Source organism: Peromyscus leucopus, chromosome 18, assembly GCF_004664715.2.
Source record: "Peromyscus leucopus breed LL Stock chromosome 18, UCI_PerLeu_2.1, whole genome shotgun sequence".
Lineage (NCBI taxonomy): Eukaryota > Metazoa > Chordata > Mammalia > Rodentia > Cricetidae > Peromyscus > Peromyscus leucopus.
The window spans coordinates 38685113-38700385 of record NC_051078.1 but is presented as its reverse complement, the minus strand read 5'-3'; the positions used below and the strand labels follow the sequence as shown (position 1 = coordinate 38700385).

General features: G+C 43.5%; 1 protein-coding gene across 10 annotated transcripts in view; it reads left to right on the top strand.

The window, feature by feature from the left end:
* The window catches only part of Anks1b (ankyrin repeat and sterile alpha motif domain containing 1B), an 854565-nt gene that overhangs the window by 757852 nt on the left and 81440 nt on the right, over positions 1-15273 (top strand). The gene's annotated exons all lie outside the window — the stretch shown is intronic.

The following is a 15273-nucleotide window of genomic DNA, read 5'->3' as shown; positions in this document are numbered from 1 at the left end:
GTTTAGTTTTAAGCAACCTTCTACAGTGCTTTATGGTGGGACTACAATGTAAATAAGGCTCATTTCTGCCTTCCAGAAGGTTCGGGCCTCAAGAAGGGAACCAGTGAACACCCAGCGGTGCCAACTACGGCATGTAAGGGTGGATAGTAAAGGGTATTGGTGGAAGTTTCATTTTTCACAGAAGTACTATTGGAACCTGGTCTTGAAATACTGAAAGATGCGTAGGGGTCCCCCAGAGTGAGAGGAGATGAAGGACACTCCAGACAGGAGGCCCAGCTCAGGAGGAGGTCCACCGGCGCTCACTGAGAACCTGAAGGAAGCTGGGAGTGGTGGCGCACACCTTTAAGCCCGGCACCTGGGAGGCTGAGGAAGATCTCTGTGAGTTGGAAGCCAGCCTTGTCGAGTGCCAGGCCAGCCAGACCTACGTAGTGAGACTTGTCTAAAAAAATGAGCATCGAGGAATTGGCACACTTGATGGCAGATGAAGTGTTTCAGCCTTCGAAGCAGCCTCTGGCTCCCTCGTCTGTCGTTCCCTTCCTGCACGTTTTCCTGAGACAGCTGACAGGTCAACGTGAACACTCAGTGCAGCTGGCCGCCACCAGGATGGGGCCAGCACTGTCAGCAGCCAGTGGCCCTCCATCTATGATTAAGGACCCCATTCCCCAGCTTTGTGGATCACGGCTGACCTAAGCCTAGAAAAAGAAGAGGAGGAGGGTAAGAGGGGCTGCCGCCTTCCCACACCCAAGGACCATCTACGACCGTAGAACCTCGATAAGCTGGAATTTTACATCGTTGATGTCAGCCTTGGTCTTGAGTGCAGGCAATAGTGACAACCAGCTGCTCCTGAGACTTTATTTACTGAAGCAAGGGCAGTCTTCTGGGGTCCTGCATGGTTCTCACCACCCTCTGCTGCTACACCAAAGACAAATGGTCTTCCGGGGACCTGACTCCGATGCAGTGGAGGACTCCGAATATCCAGGAACACACTGCTCCTAGCAAGAGAGGAAGAAATAGGAATGCATTTCAGAAAGGGCTGTAAGGACTCCAGTGACAGCCAGTAACATTTAAACCGTAATACAAACTAATTAAATAATGGAATTAAGTGAAATTTTCATGCATTCCAAGTGCGTATCATTATAGTCAGGTTACCTAACACACTGCCTAATTATCTAAAGGTAATTGAGATTTTCCTCATGTAAATATGCAACCTTGAACCATTAATGCAGCCCCAGAAAATTACCTTCATTTTAAAAAAGTTTTAATTATCTGTGTCTCATTACTGACAGCCATAGATTCTGGATTGTTCTCAAGCGCCCCACCACCTTTTTCCGGCCAGAGCCTACCATTCTGACAGGAAGCTACTTTGAAAGGTGATAAACTGGAGAAGACAGCATGACCATCATTTCTGTAGTGTTTTGTGTGTGGCTAAACCTGAGAGGACTCAGAACAGACTACGGCGTTCATACAGTAACACAGTTTATATCTAAATGAGGTTCTGGGGGAGCCAACAACTTTTGAGCAGAATGGGGGTGGGGGAGGTGGCGCAGGACAGGCACAGTGCTGGTTATTCCTTTAAAACTGTCTCCCTTGAGCCCCAGGGGATGCTGGGAGAGAGTCAGCAGCGTAAGGTGAGGAACAGACAGGGCAGCCCTTCTGCTGAGCATGGGTGTGTCCATTCCCTTCCACAAGTGTCAAGGAATCAGCAGCCTCATCAGGCTGAGGTAATGAGGTAAACAAGATGTTTTATATAATCATCTCTGTACGCGCCTCTTGCTTTTGTACTCTTTCCCCTAAAACCCTTCCTGTGTTCAGCCGAAAGGCAGATGTTTCTTTAAATTGTTGGCAAGGGCCCATCTTCCCCATTTCTGTCCCACACAGGGACTCTGTTTGGCACTGTGACACAGGATGTAACTTTTTCCCCTCTTCAACTGCATCATCCCAGGGCCAGCTTTGCCTTTCTGCCTTTCGGGGGAATTTTGAATTTTGCATTGGCCTATTATCACATTAAACATCCTTCACAGTGTTATGTCATTGAAAAATCTGATAAGTGTTCCTCTTAATGTCTACTTTGATGCCATTAATAAAAAACATTGAATGAAGCAGAATCCAGGGCCACAGCCCTGTGACATTCAATCAGTGGTCCCCCTACAGGTTGTGACAGAGCCATCAGTCAAGCCTCTCTGGTGTAGCTGTACAGGCAGCTATGAATCCACTTAATTTTTCACTCACAGAGCCCACCCCCTTCTAGATAATGGAAGACTTCGTCAAGTGCTTTATTGGAAGCAAAGGCGCTATATCTCTGGCGTTCCCCTGGTCTGTCAGCCTCATATTAATAACCCTGTAAAACAAAGGAAATGGACGTAGTTCAGCAAAACTTATTTTTAATGAGACCATGGAAATTTTGAAAGGCGAGTGACGGGTGTCACAGAGTTGTCAGCAGGGAGCAGATTGGTGGCCAGCCATGGAGCCGCTGGGGATCGGTTGTGGCACTCCATCAATGAACCCACTCAGTTCTAGGAGTGGTCCCAGCTCTACCAGTTCAGCAACCGGGTTTGGTCAAGACACTTGAATGAAGTTACAGTCTGTCCAGACCCCCTTCTCTCCAGGCACAGTACTAAGTGCTTCATTTTGGATGAGCTTGGGCAGTGCTGAGAGAGGTTAAGCGGCTGACCAAAAATCATATATACTTAGTATCAGACGCATGACTCACAGCCAAGTCACCGTGACTCTAAGACCTGCCCTTAATTACTGTGCCCTGCTGAGCCGAATCTGCCTCAGGGGGTGCTGATTTCACTTGATTGAAGAGGGAACAAGAACATGCCATGCCTCCCAGTTTGTCGGCGTGTGGTAGGAGGATTGCAGACTGTGACCCAAGACTCCAGCGCAGCTCATCTTCAGCACGTCCTTTCCTAGTGTGTGGTACCCAGAAGCCCGATTTAATGATGCTGCTTGTTAACGAGGCGAACATAGTAGGAAAGGAATTTCTGAGGGTCCTTTGGGTTGGGATCCCTACCTTATGAGAGAGAGAGGATGCCAGAGTTGTCAGTGAGCTTGATTATTTTCTCAGCCAGCAACACTAGCAAGACTGGGTGTCCTCATTGGGTTTTGCCGTTGCCTCCCTCCACCTCCTTCCCCTCCCTACCCCAACACATACTGTCTTTGTTTAGATGGATTGCATTGTGGTCAGTTTTCCATCTTCTTCCAGTGGTTCTTCCTGGACCAGAAAGCCACAGCGACTATATTTACTCTGCCCTAAGGCTGGAAGGTCATCTCATTATCACCACCCATTACGCTACAGAGAGAACCACGTTGGTCTCAGCCATCACTGCACCCTGCAGACATACACACACCACACTTAGAAAGCATTGGCCTCGAAGATTTACACCCCGAGAAATATGCCCATTCACGAGTAGTCAATACTGATTTTCTGTACACATATAACAGGAACTATGCTCACCATCCATTAGCCTCCAGCTACACAGCACAGGTTCCTAGAACAAAGCTGCCCTGTGGGTCACAGTTTATTCCCTAAAGTACTTGCACCGTTAATAGCACTCAGGACAAGTCAGCGATCTCTGTGAGTCGAGCAGCTGCTACAAGTGAGTTCAGAAAGGCGCAAAGCTACACAGAGAAACCCTGTCTCGAAAAAAACAAAAAAAAAAAGAGGTACTGGACATACTGTAGCTTGTATTGCATCCTGCTGACAGGTGGTATATTCTAGAATTACAGAGGTCTCTCTGGAGCAGCCTGAATTATGTCTTTGAGAAATCACCTCATACCATCCTTTCTGAATACTTTATGCATTCTCCCAGTATTTTCTCTAACACGTTTATTAAGCAACTTGATTACAGATCACAATAACCACCCATTTAAACTATACATTTCAGTACGTTTCAGTAAACATACTCAGCCGACCAACCACCAACAGTCCAAAGTTTCTCATGCCTTTGGGAAGTCAGTTGCTGCACTCATTTCTACACCGGGCTGTAGCATAAATCCTAACTGGTCTTAATAAAAACCTCAAGCCAGATATCGGGGTGATTTCCGAAAGATAGAGAAGCAGGGCAACCAGCCATTAGTTCTTACCTCCATTAGTTCTTACCTCCATTAGTTCTTACCTCCATTAGTTCTTACCTCCATTAGTTCTTACCGAAAGCGCCTGGAGTTCCCATCTCCTCCCACCTTCTACTCCTCTCTCTGCCCAGCCATATCACTTCCTGTCTCCACCTCCCTAGTGCTGGGGTTAAAGGTGTGAGATGCCAAGTGCTAGGATTAGAAGTGTGTGACACCACTGCCTGGCTGTTTCTCTTTTAGACTGGATCAATCTTCTGTAGACCAGGCTGGCCTTGAACTCACAGAGATCTGTCTGCCTCTGCCTCCCAAGTGCTGGGATTCAAGGTGTGTGTCACCACCGCCTGACCTCAATAGCTAAGAGTGGCTTAGCGCCACACTCTGATCTTCAGGCAAGCTTTATTTGTTAGGTCACAAACAAAATATCAGCATACCGGGCAGCTGTATCACCATTTGTTACTGAGGCATTCACTGGCTGAAGGACATTAACCTCTTTCTAGTTCTAAGCTCTTCTGAAAAATGTCTCTTAGGTGTTTATGTATAAGTCTCTGTGCAAACTTGTGTCCATTTCTCTTGAGTGAACTTGCTGAGCTACATTCTCCCCAAAACAACTGTTGTCCTTTATATTCCGACCGGCAATATGTGGGCTCCCAGACTCACCAGCACTGGGCATTGTCTGACATTTTTATTTCAGTCATTCTAGTGGCTGAGTGACTAGTGATTCCCTGGTATTTGCTACCATGTGACTCTCTAGGAGATGAAGATGTTGTAGAGATGACAGTGGGGTGATGCAGGAAAGGCATTGTCAGGAAGTTTTCCCTGCCATTACCCTATGGGTCCTTTCCCGTCTTGAACTTGTCCTTGGGACTAACAACATCTACCTAAAAGCACATTTTTTTAAAAAACCCTTATTTTCTTTCCCCCAACATATATGGGCAGAAATATAGTGAGTGCCTAATCCTAGCAAGCAGTGGTGTATGGGCTAAGAACAATCCTGGAATATGTTTTTAGAGCTTTTATTTTAGCTACCATTAGATAGATTTTTTTAAATCTCCTCCTACATCAACTTCTTTTTATCAGAGGTGCTGACAAGAAAAAGAATTTATAGGATTGAGTTCATTGGCCCCTTTCACTGACGGAAGGTGTTAGATGCCACTAAGGTAACTGAACACCAAGAAGACAGGCAGAGTAGAAAAAACCATTCGTACGCCATGAACTGAATAAACTGCTCCTTGTTTACCGGGAATTGTCTCCTGAAGATTCGGTTTGTCTGAAAAACACTCTCTGTAGATATGAGTATATTCTTACCTGTTTCAGTTCATCTTGTACTTGCAAATCTATGATAATGAGCTCTGGTGACAATAATTTTATTTTCAATTAAGATAGTCAATCAAACTATACAATTGATCTCAACAAGTTGGAAAATACCCTAAGTAGCTGTTAAAATCCTGTTTGGTTAACAAACCTAAACAAATGAGTTGTCTCTCTCTACTTTTTAAGATGCATTAATAAAAGTGCAGAGTGGTTCGCAGCTTCAGCTTTCAGATGCCGTTATCACCACATCTCAAGAACAGCTTCAGGGGTGGAGCATGACACATTGCCCATTTTCTTTTTAAACAAGTTTCACCAGCAATAATCCCAATGGTTGGCTTTGAGCGATGCAACCCATTTTTTTCCTGTAAAAACCTAACTTGCAGCAAGGTGTACTTAAAAGTAACTTCCAGGGAAATTAGAAACTGATTGGTTGGTTTGTTGTGGGTTCTTCTTCATCTTCTAGAGCAATGTTTATGGTAAAATATAATCAGAAAATTAGTACCTTCATCAAGAGGTAATTCAGAGAGCTTTACAAATAAACCTAAGATCCTCATTGATTACAAAGAAGGCTTTGTACCTTCAGAACCCTTAAATGCTCTGAGGCAATTATTCCATTAAGCTCTCTCTTTCTATGAGAAGATTATTGCATTTCCGCATAATTAGTATTTCCTGTTTATTGAGCCAGTCTGTATTCAGAAGCACATCCCTCTTGCTCACTCTTTGCTCTCTGCAGAGCTGTGTAGTCTGGAACTCTTTTTCCTTCATGCAGGTTAGTTGTATTTTTTTTGGCATCTGCCCTACAAACTGTTGTTGGGTACTTACTTAATAGGCATTGTCTTGAAAAATAAGAAACAAGGAAAATAGAATGTGGCTTTTGTAGATGAAAGAGTGGAAGTCAAGAGGAATTAGGGTAGTGGGAAGTGAGGAAGGTTTGCCTCGATTCCTGTGAGGAAATTGTATGGAAATTAAGGTGGCAAGGCCTAAGAGCTGAAAATTCTTGAGAGTAGAGAGGGAGAGAATAAGATAATGGATGCTCTCTTCTTTTCCTCTTTGTATTTTATTTTATCTTGCCTGCTTTACTAGTCTACCTTGGAAGGGATCAGAGTTGAGACCTTAGACTCCACCTAGGAAATATACTTGTGTGCTAGAGGCTGTGAAAGATCCTGGGGTGCAAGGATGCTATACATGATTTCCAAGAGTCTATAGTGTATTTGGTCAGGTGTGTGTGGGTGTGTGGGTGTGTGTGTGTGTGTGTGTGTGTGAGAGAGAGAGAGAGAGAGAGAGAGAGAGACAGAGACAGACAGACAGAGAGAGACAGAGAGAGAGACAGAGAGAGACAGAGAGAGAGAAGAGGGAGAGAGAGACATGGGAGCAAGGGGGCAGGGGAGTCAGAGAAATAGCTGTACATGCCAAGATGTGTATCTACTGTCCACAGCAGCCCACAAACACCAGGGGGAGTTCAGAAACATGGTCTAGATAATACACATTGAGGGAAGTTTTAGTTGGGTCTTGATTGCATCTTTGCAAGATTCTTTTGGGACCAGAGAAGCAAGTATGTTCTAGAATATGCAGAGGTGTGCATGCAGGAAGCAAAGAGATAACGAGAGAGACACCTGGAGAGGTAAAAGGCATAGTTCTTGATCTAAAATCTCCCCAGAGAAATCCATGGCAGCGTACTGAAGCAACAAGGATAAAACCCAAAATATTGCTACTAGGGTTATTTAAGGAGCAGGGAGAAAGTTTTAAGTTTCCATTAGACTCAAAGAGAAATCAGCAGAGCAGAGCTTCAGGATCTCTAGGGCAGTTTGTTAGCCATCCTTACCCAGTCCTCTGGAATCCTTTCTAGGCTGGGAAGGCTGGATAGACATAAGTATTTAGATGGATGGATGGATGGATGGATGGATGGATGGATGGATGGATGGATGGACAGATGAATAGTTGTGAGGGGAAGAACTATACACATTTATACTTTGTATTTTTCCACCTCAAATTTAGTGTCCTAAAAACCTGCATGGTTTTTCTTCTTTGCGCCTCACAAATTATATAACATTGTAATTATATATGCCAGATAGCCAATGAGTGTTTGTTGAGTAAGATTATTATTGTCTCCTTTATATCTGATCTCCAAGGTGTAAAAGGTCATGTAGCTAAGAAAACAAGTCAGAATCATATGTCACGACTTTCTGCTTCAGAGGTCCCTCAGTCCCCTACATACTTACACTCTTCCAGACGTGTTACTAAAGTCCACATCATGAGAGAAAAAATGTCAGGGTCACCAAATTGGTGCAAGTTCAAATAAGAATCTCTGGGTTTGTGGGATCCTCAAGCACTTTGGACTTGATACTCTTAGGTGGGAAGTGTATCTCATTTAATCTCAATTTTAGTTCTGTGCATGAGAACGACCCACTTGAACTTCCACCTGAGAGTCCACCCTCGGCCCTTATGCATAGCAGCCCTCCTCAGCACACTTGACACTTGGTTCAAAGAGGCCAATTCAGGAAACAGAGGAGTCCTGTAGACTTGCATAAAAACTGTTCTCCCTTTAGCTGGAAAATGCCTAGAGAGAATACAGAGGAAGACAACTCGCCCAAACAATATACAAGAAAGGTCCAAACACAGGATGAAGCTCATTCCTCCCCTCCCCAAATTTAAAAACCAGAAAAGAAAGAAAAGGGCACAGCCCCCCGCAGTAGTAACTGGACAGCCCACCCGCTCGGCGCTGTTCAGGGTATGGTCCCTAGAGGACTCACGCTACATGTTCTTTTTCACATCTGCCCACTAAACCCCAACTCCAAAACACAACAAATGCAAGAAGTGACACTAAGGAACGCGATGTGGGTTTGTGATTTCCCTGGAGGACATGGTCCAGCCAGCAGTGATCGGATTGAAATTTCAGCAGAATGTGGAGACAGACTGTCGCCACACGAATTCTGTCTGTGACTCATGTGCATTTCTTGCGGTTTTAATTAGTTTATTCCATATCGTGTCTACTCAAAATGACAATGAAAGTGGAGATTGTAGGAGAAGAGTGATTTTTAAAGAATTGTGAAATACTTGGTATTTAGAAAAGAAATACCAACGAGGGAATTAAGAAATGCTACTGTGGACCAGTATATTGAGTTACTGTAAATGTCTGTTCAGACTTGGATATGTAGAAAAGTTCTTTGGCTTTGAAAACATCAAGGTGAAAGATGAGCTTACAACATGGCAGTGATAAAACATGGCTTCTCTGAACTCTTCTGCTATCTATGGACAGCCTGGCATGTGTGCTAAATGTTAATAGCCTATGGGTAACTTATACGCTTGCTCTTTTGTGTATTTCACAAAGTAGCTATAGGGAGAAAGTGGCACTGTTATTATAATCAAAACATTGTTTCATTTTTAAAATGAAGATAAAGTGTTGAATTACACCACATTAAACTTAGCACGTTTAATTTATAGCGTGTTAATTTTAAAAAGAAAAAGTCTACTCACGGTAACTTTCAGCTTTACTCTGTCACATATTCTGATGTGAACTGTTCCACGCAAGGGGAATGTCATGATACTGTCTGTCTGGCAGAACTCTGGCGGCTAAACCTGGACATATAAATGACAGGCGCATAATGTTATAGTGTTGCCAGCCAGCACAGATATTCTCCTATTGCCCAAACTTGGGACAGAGTTTCTGAGGCTGTCCTCTTTAATTGACACTCTAGAAGACTCCAGGAGGCCCATGTTGTTTAAACAATATCCTGCTGTGGACACCATGACAGTTGCAATAATAACCATCTTTAAAACGTATAGTAAGATTGATCCCATAGCTCTCTCTTTTCTGTCTTTGATGCCTTCTCTATCTAGTTCCTTATCCTCTGGGTCCAGGTCACTCTGCAGTCAGGACCATTTTCTCACATACATGTAGACAGTGATTTTTTTTCTTCACTGATGGTTTGACAGTTCACCTATTGTGCCCAATCTTTTCGACCTTAGAAGCTCCATAAGTTGCTTCCCCTTGGTATCCTCCAAATGATTTGTGACAAAAACCTAATATTTTGTTAGTTGAACTGAATTGTCTTGATATCTTAAAATAACTAAATGCCCAATATTTTTCCTTTGTTTTGTCTTTTACTTTCTTTAGGTCCAAAATAATGTTCACCCAGGCAGTAGTGAGGATGCTATGAAATTCTCCTCTAATGCTGTAGGCTTTTAGAGGAGGGTTGGGTTCCAGATCCTGGTGTCCAGGATGCCACCACTCCAGAGCTCCAGTTACAAAGACAGTGAGAAGCTGTTCTCACTCAAGCCAGACCATATTGCCTTGTTCATCTAACAGTCTTTCTCTGGAATATTCTCCACTTGCCCTGCCCATTGGATTTCTTTTGATCAACCTGAGAATTTTGAAGCCAAAAGTTACCTGCCTTCTCTGATATTCACTAATTTGGGTTGAATCACAGGGAATGCTAGAAAGTTCTTGCTCTTTGGACCATAAATTTTAACGCTGCTATGAGAGTTGTAAAAGAAATGAGTTGTTCAAATGTTTTCAGGTGGTTGAGACCCAATAGGAGAAGCCCCCTCTTAAGTATAATCATGGCGTGATCAATGACGTGCCTGAGGCCAGAAGGTATGGAAAGAACAGTAGGAGGAGGAGCTTGACAAGCAGTTAATAATGACTGAGGGGCGATGGACAGTTCTAAGCCTTGACACCTGTGGGCAGCATGGCCCACAGTTACTCAGACTTTCTGAGTCTCAGGTTTGGCATCATGAAAAGGAGAATGCTTAGGTTACCTTAAGGATTAGATGAGGCATTTGTGCACATATAGAGTACACTTGGCATACTTTCTAAAGATATTATATAGAATACAGAATAACATCAACAAATTGCAGTTACTGGGTCTTCTGTGATATGGGATAGTTCTAAAAAAAATAATAATAAGATTATTCACATGTCCTGATCATAAATTGCCATTCTGTATTTAGTCTTCTGTTTTCTGCTTGTTGATGCAGTCTCTTCTTGGTTGTTCTGTGGGGAAGGCAATATGAAGCTGTAGTATAGAGGATGCCTTGGGTCAATGAGAGCTCTGAAGAGGTGACCTGAAACTCTTCATACAGTGTAGTGGGTAGCTGTTCTGTCTATGACCTTGAAGCACACCCCAGAGAAGCAGCAGGTAACTGCTCCACCTGCCTATGACCTTGAAGTACATGCCCCTGGGGTGTGGCCTCTCAGTACCCTTAAGACCTGGGATGCACACAGGCAACTGGCTCTCCCTCATGGTTTTCTTGCTGAGATGGACCAGGCAGAAGAACAGCATGGACCATAGCTCAACTTTCTAGGACCCTACAATAAATTTCCCGTGCTATAATGAGTTTCTATCCCCTAATAAATTTCTTGCCCTTTAAGCAGACTTTGTGGATTTCTCGCCATAATACAGTGTCCCAGCTTCTTTGATGAGCACTGTGAGCATGGCCATATCTGCCTTCTTGTGGGTCAAGAGCCTGTGTATCATAAGGGTCCCATTCACTGGAGCAAACACGTGGTGGAGGACCATCTTCTGCATGTCAGCTCTTCTTCTTTTAATTCAGTATATTCTGATGATGGCTTCTTGTCTCAGATCCCCTCCTACCCACCCCACACTGTCCCATCTACCCAAATCCATACCCTTTCTTTTTCTCATTAGGATACAAATGGGTAACTAAAAAAATAATAATATTAATAAAACAAAATTAGATTAAAAAAAAACAGACTAGGACCAATCAAACAGAAGAAGAAAGAGCCAAAGGAAAAGCTCAACTAACACATTTAGACCCAGAGATACACAGAAATCCCATTAAAACACAGAATCAGAAACCATAATAGATACTCAAAGGACCTGTAAGGGAATGGGGGAGCCCTGGCCAAACAGTAAAAGACAAAGAACCTCCAAAAACGCCATTGAGTTCATTTTGTGTTGGCCATCTGCAGCTGGGCATGGGGCCTGACCTTAAGAGTGGTTTGTCTACCTGGTGAGACTCCATTAAAGAAGACTAATTTTTCATTTGTGAGCCATTATCAATTGGGATAGCATCTGGGTTAGGGATAAGGGCTTGTGTCTCAATTTCCCCTCTCAGTGCTGGGACCGTATCTGGCTTAGACCTGTGCAGGCCATGTGGGTGCTGCCACAGTCTCTGTGAGTTCAAATGTGCATTGGGCCTGCTGTGTTGAGACAGTCTTGTTTCATTGGCATCTTCCACAACCTGTGGCTCTTACATTCTTTCTGTCTCCTCTTCTGCAAGATTCCCTGAACCCTGTGGGGAGGGATTTGTTGGAGACATCCCTTTTAGGACTGAGTGTTCCAAGGTCTCTCATTCTCTGCACATTGTCCAGCTGTGGGTCTCTATATTTGTTCCCATCTAATGCAGACAGAAACTTCTCTGAAGATAGTAAAGCAAAGTGCTGATCTTTGAGTGTTGCAGAATGTCATCAGGAGTCATTTTATTGCTACATTCCTTGAGTGGAGCATTTGGTATTTGGGTTTTCCCCTAGGTCCCAGGCATATTCGGTCTCAGGTTCTTGGCTACCTGAGCAGTATCAGGGATGGGTTCCATCTCATACAGTAGGCTTTAAATCAAATTACATATTGGATGGTTACTCCTACAGATTTTATGCCATTATTACACTAACGCATCTTGCGGGCAGGTCACCATTGTAGACCGAAAAGCTTGTAGCTGGGTTGGCATTTGCCTTTCTCCTCTGGTAGTGTGCAGAGTACCTTCTAATACTATGAGGTGAATGCTCTAGGTAGTGTGCCAGCTCTTCTTACGACTTCCTTCCTTTGTTCCTATGTCCCTTCCTTCCTTCCTTCCTTCCTTCCTTCCTTCCTTTCTTCCTTCTTTCCTTCCTTTCTTCGTGTGTGTGTGTGTGTGTGTGTGTGTGTGTGTGTGTGTGTGTGTGTGTGTTTGAAAGAGAGAGAGAGAAAGAAAGAGAGATTTTCTGTGTCTGGCCTGGAGTCAAGAATTCACTACATAAAGTAGGCTGGCCTTGAACTTGGAGTGATTCTCCTGCCTTTGCTCTCAAGTACCAAGGTTCCTGGTATGTATACCACCACACTTGCTCTTTATTTTTCTGATGGCTTTTGCCACCATTGGCAACCATGTACCCTTGTGTTACTGATGGAAAACTGAGGCCAGAGAGTCAAGTCACTTGTCTCAAACTTGAGTGTGAGAGAGGAAACCAAATACAAGAGTGAAATTACAGCAGTTGTGGTTCAGTGTCAGTGTTGGGTGGGTTCATTTGTTTTTTAGAACATGAATTGGGTATCTATATTTAAAATATCAAAAGAGCATTTCTTAGCAGTAGTCAGAGGCCCAACATCGAACCATGAGCGCTGGGTTCAATCACTTGCTGGGAAAAAAGGAAGTAGGGATTTTAGGGGGAGCAGGAATGACATCCACTAGAAGCTTTTGGGCAAAGTAATAGAGAATGAAAATAAAAGGGAATTAGAAGGGGCTGCAGAGGTGATTCATTAGTAAAGGTACTGGCTGCTCTTCCAGAGATCCCAGGTTAGATTCCCAGCACCCACATGGTGGCTCACAACCATCTGTAACTCCTGATGCAGGAGATCTGATGTCTTCTTCTGACATCCTTGGGTACTAGGTGTGCAAGTGGTCCACAGATGTACGCGCAGGTTTAAAAAAAAAACTATGCATACAAAATAAAGCAAAATAAAATGAAGTATGTTTAGACTTGCAAAAATATCTTTGCAAAAGATTAGTGTTGTATATTTTCTGAGATGGAAGAATCTTTGATCTTGATGCTTAAAATGAAAGAATACAAGAATATAAGGACATTTCTTTGGCTCCAAAAGGTAATGCTGCCTGTGAGTTATGAGCACAGGACTACGCTTCATTAGCATATTCATATCTGCAAGGAGGATTCAGTGAAATCTCTATGCTCTTCCATGTAGTGAAATGCCAAGCTGGCTAATAGAAATGCAGAGAGACAGAGCCAGGCTACGTGAGTGGGCAGAAGGATGGCAGATGGGCTCCTGCGTGGACAACTGGAAGATAAGGAACTTAGGGAGAAATAATCCAAACCATTCTCCCTAGACTAAAGGGATTTGAACTACCCGCTACAGCAAAATTAAAAGATTTTACGGTCAATATGCACCTTTGTCTCGTGTATATATTTATATTCTCACTGCATCTAAGAGATCAGCCTTCCATCAGGCGAACTGAAAATGAGCATCTACAAGAGGTCATTAAATGCAGAAAACAGCATCCTGCTCCAACTGATAGCCATGGTTCGCTTAGCCCCGGAATATTCTGAGCTGTGTTTTTTCGACCTTCTTAAGCCATGGTAATAAAGTGGGAGAGTGCCCAGGTGAAATCACAGATAGCAGAGAGGAGCTGTTTATCAAATCACACTTGCAAACGTTAGGATTCGTCAGCCCAGGGGAAAGTCAGGGCTTATAAAACGACAGGGCTGTGGGGCAGGTCAACTTGATTAGCATTGACCATGTAAAAGGGATAAGACATAGAGCTCTTGAAAACTTAAATTAGGGCCTGGCTAGACGGCTCAGAGAGTAACCGTGCTTGCTGCCAAGCCTTACAGCCTGAGTTCAATCCCCTGGAACCTCATGGCGGAAGGAGAAGATTGGCTCTGCCAAGTTGTCCTCTGACCTTGACATGTGTAGCGCGGCACTCATATGCCCATGGACACACATACGAAACAATAAGTAAATGTTTTTTTTAAAAAAAAAAACCTTAAACCTAAGTCAATTTAGGCAAAACAACCAATAGGTAGCAAGTAAGCAAAATTCAAGGTAGCATAATATATATATTTTATATATGTGTGTGTATTATATATATATGTTCTATATAGTTGAAATTAATTATATGTTATATAAATATAAAATATTATATATAATATATTAAGATTATAATATAAATTTGTATAGATTTATATAGATGTTTTATATATATATATCAGCATATACATGTTATGTAAATTTCAGATCCTCTTCTGTAAAACTTTATAGGAATGGAAAAATAGTTTTTATAGCTAGAAACTTGGTATGTGTCAAGAGCTATTACATCCAGGGGCACACATAGACACAAAAGGGGAAAATATCTTATGATTGTATTCATAATTTATTGTTTTAAAAAGTGGCATTTGGAGGTATGCCCGAAGCCTCACAGCATTTACCTTTTGCGTAAAACTAGCTTGACAATCAGACAAGCCTGATTCAGATCCCACAGTCTTCACACGAGGGCTCTTGGGTAAGTAACTTAACTTCTCGGAACCACAGTTCATCTGTAAGTCGAGAAGCCCTTCCAGATAGGGGTGCTGGGGAGACAGAAGGCAGTGACTGTCAATCACTACAGGACTGGACGGGGGACCCAGGCTCCCTTTTTATATCTCCTCCACAGATGCAGTAGCACCTCTGAAAGCACTGTCCTGGAACACCCAGTCTACCCCAAGAGGGCAGCACTAGCAACCATTCACACCCTAACCTGCCTCCTTGAATCCCCATTCACACCCATTCCTTCTGGTTCATGGAGTCCCACTCCCAGCCCCCTCCCTGCCTTGTTTCAAGGCTTGCTTTGGGCAACAGTGATAAACAAGTCCCCGGGCCCTGCTCTCAGGGGGACCAAGTGGGAAGGGCTGGTGCAGAAACACAAGCATTCCGACAAAGTCATTGCAAAGAATGGTTTAGGAAAAAAACAAACAAACAAACAAACAAACACATGGTAGAGTCTATGGGACTGTGGTACGGTGTTTTCAGTGAAGAGGTTGGAGCAATTCTTCCTCAGGAGACAGCATTTGAGTAACAGCGGGACGGAAGTGTAGTTACCTGAAAGTCTCCAGGCAACTGTTCCACAGGTGCCGGAGTGGAGTGAGAGGAGGTGGAGGGAGGTATGGGGGAGTGTAGAGGCCCC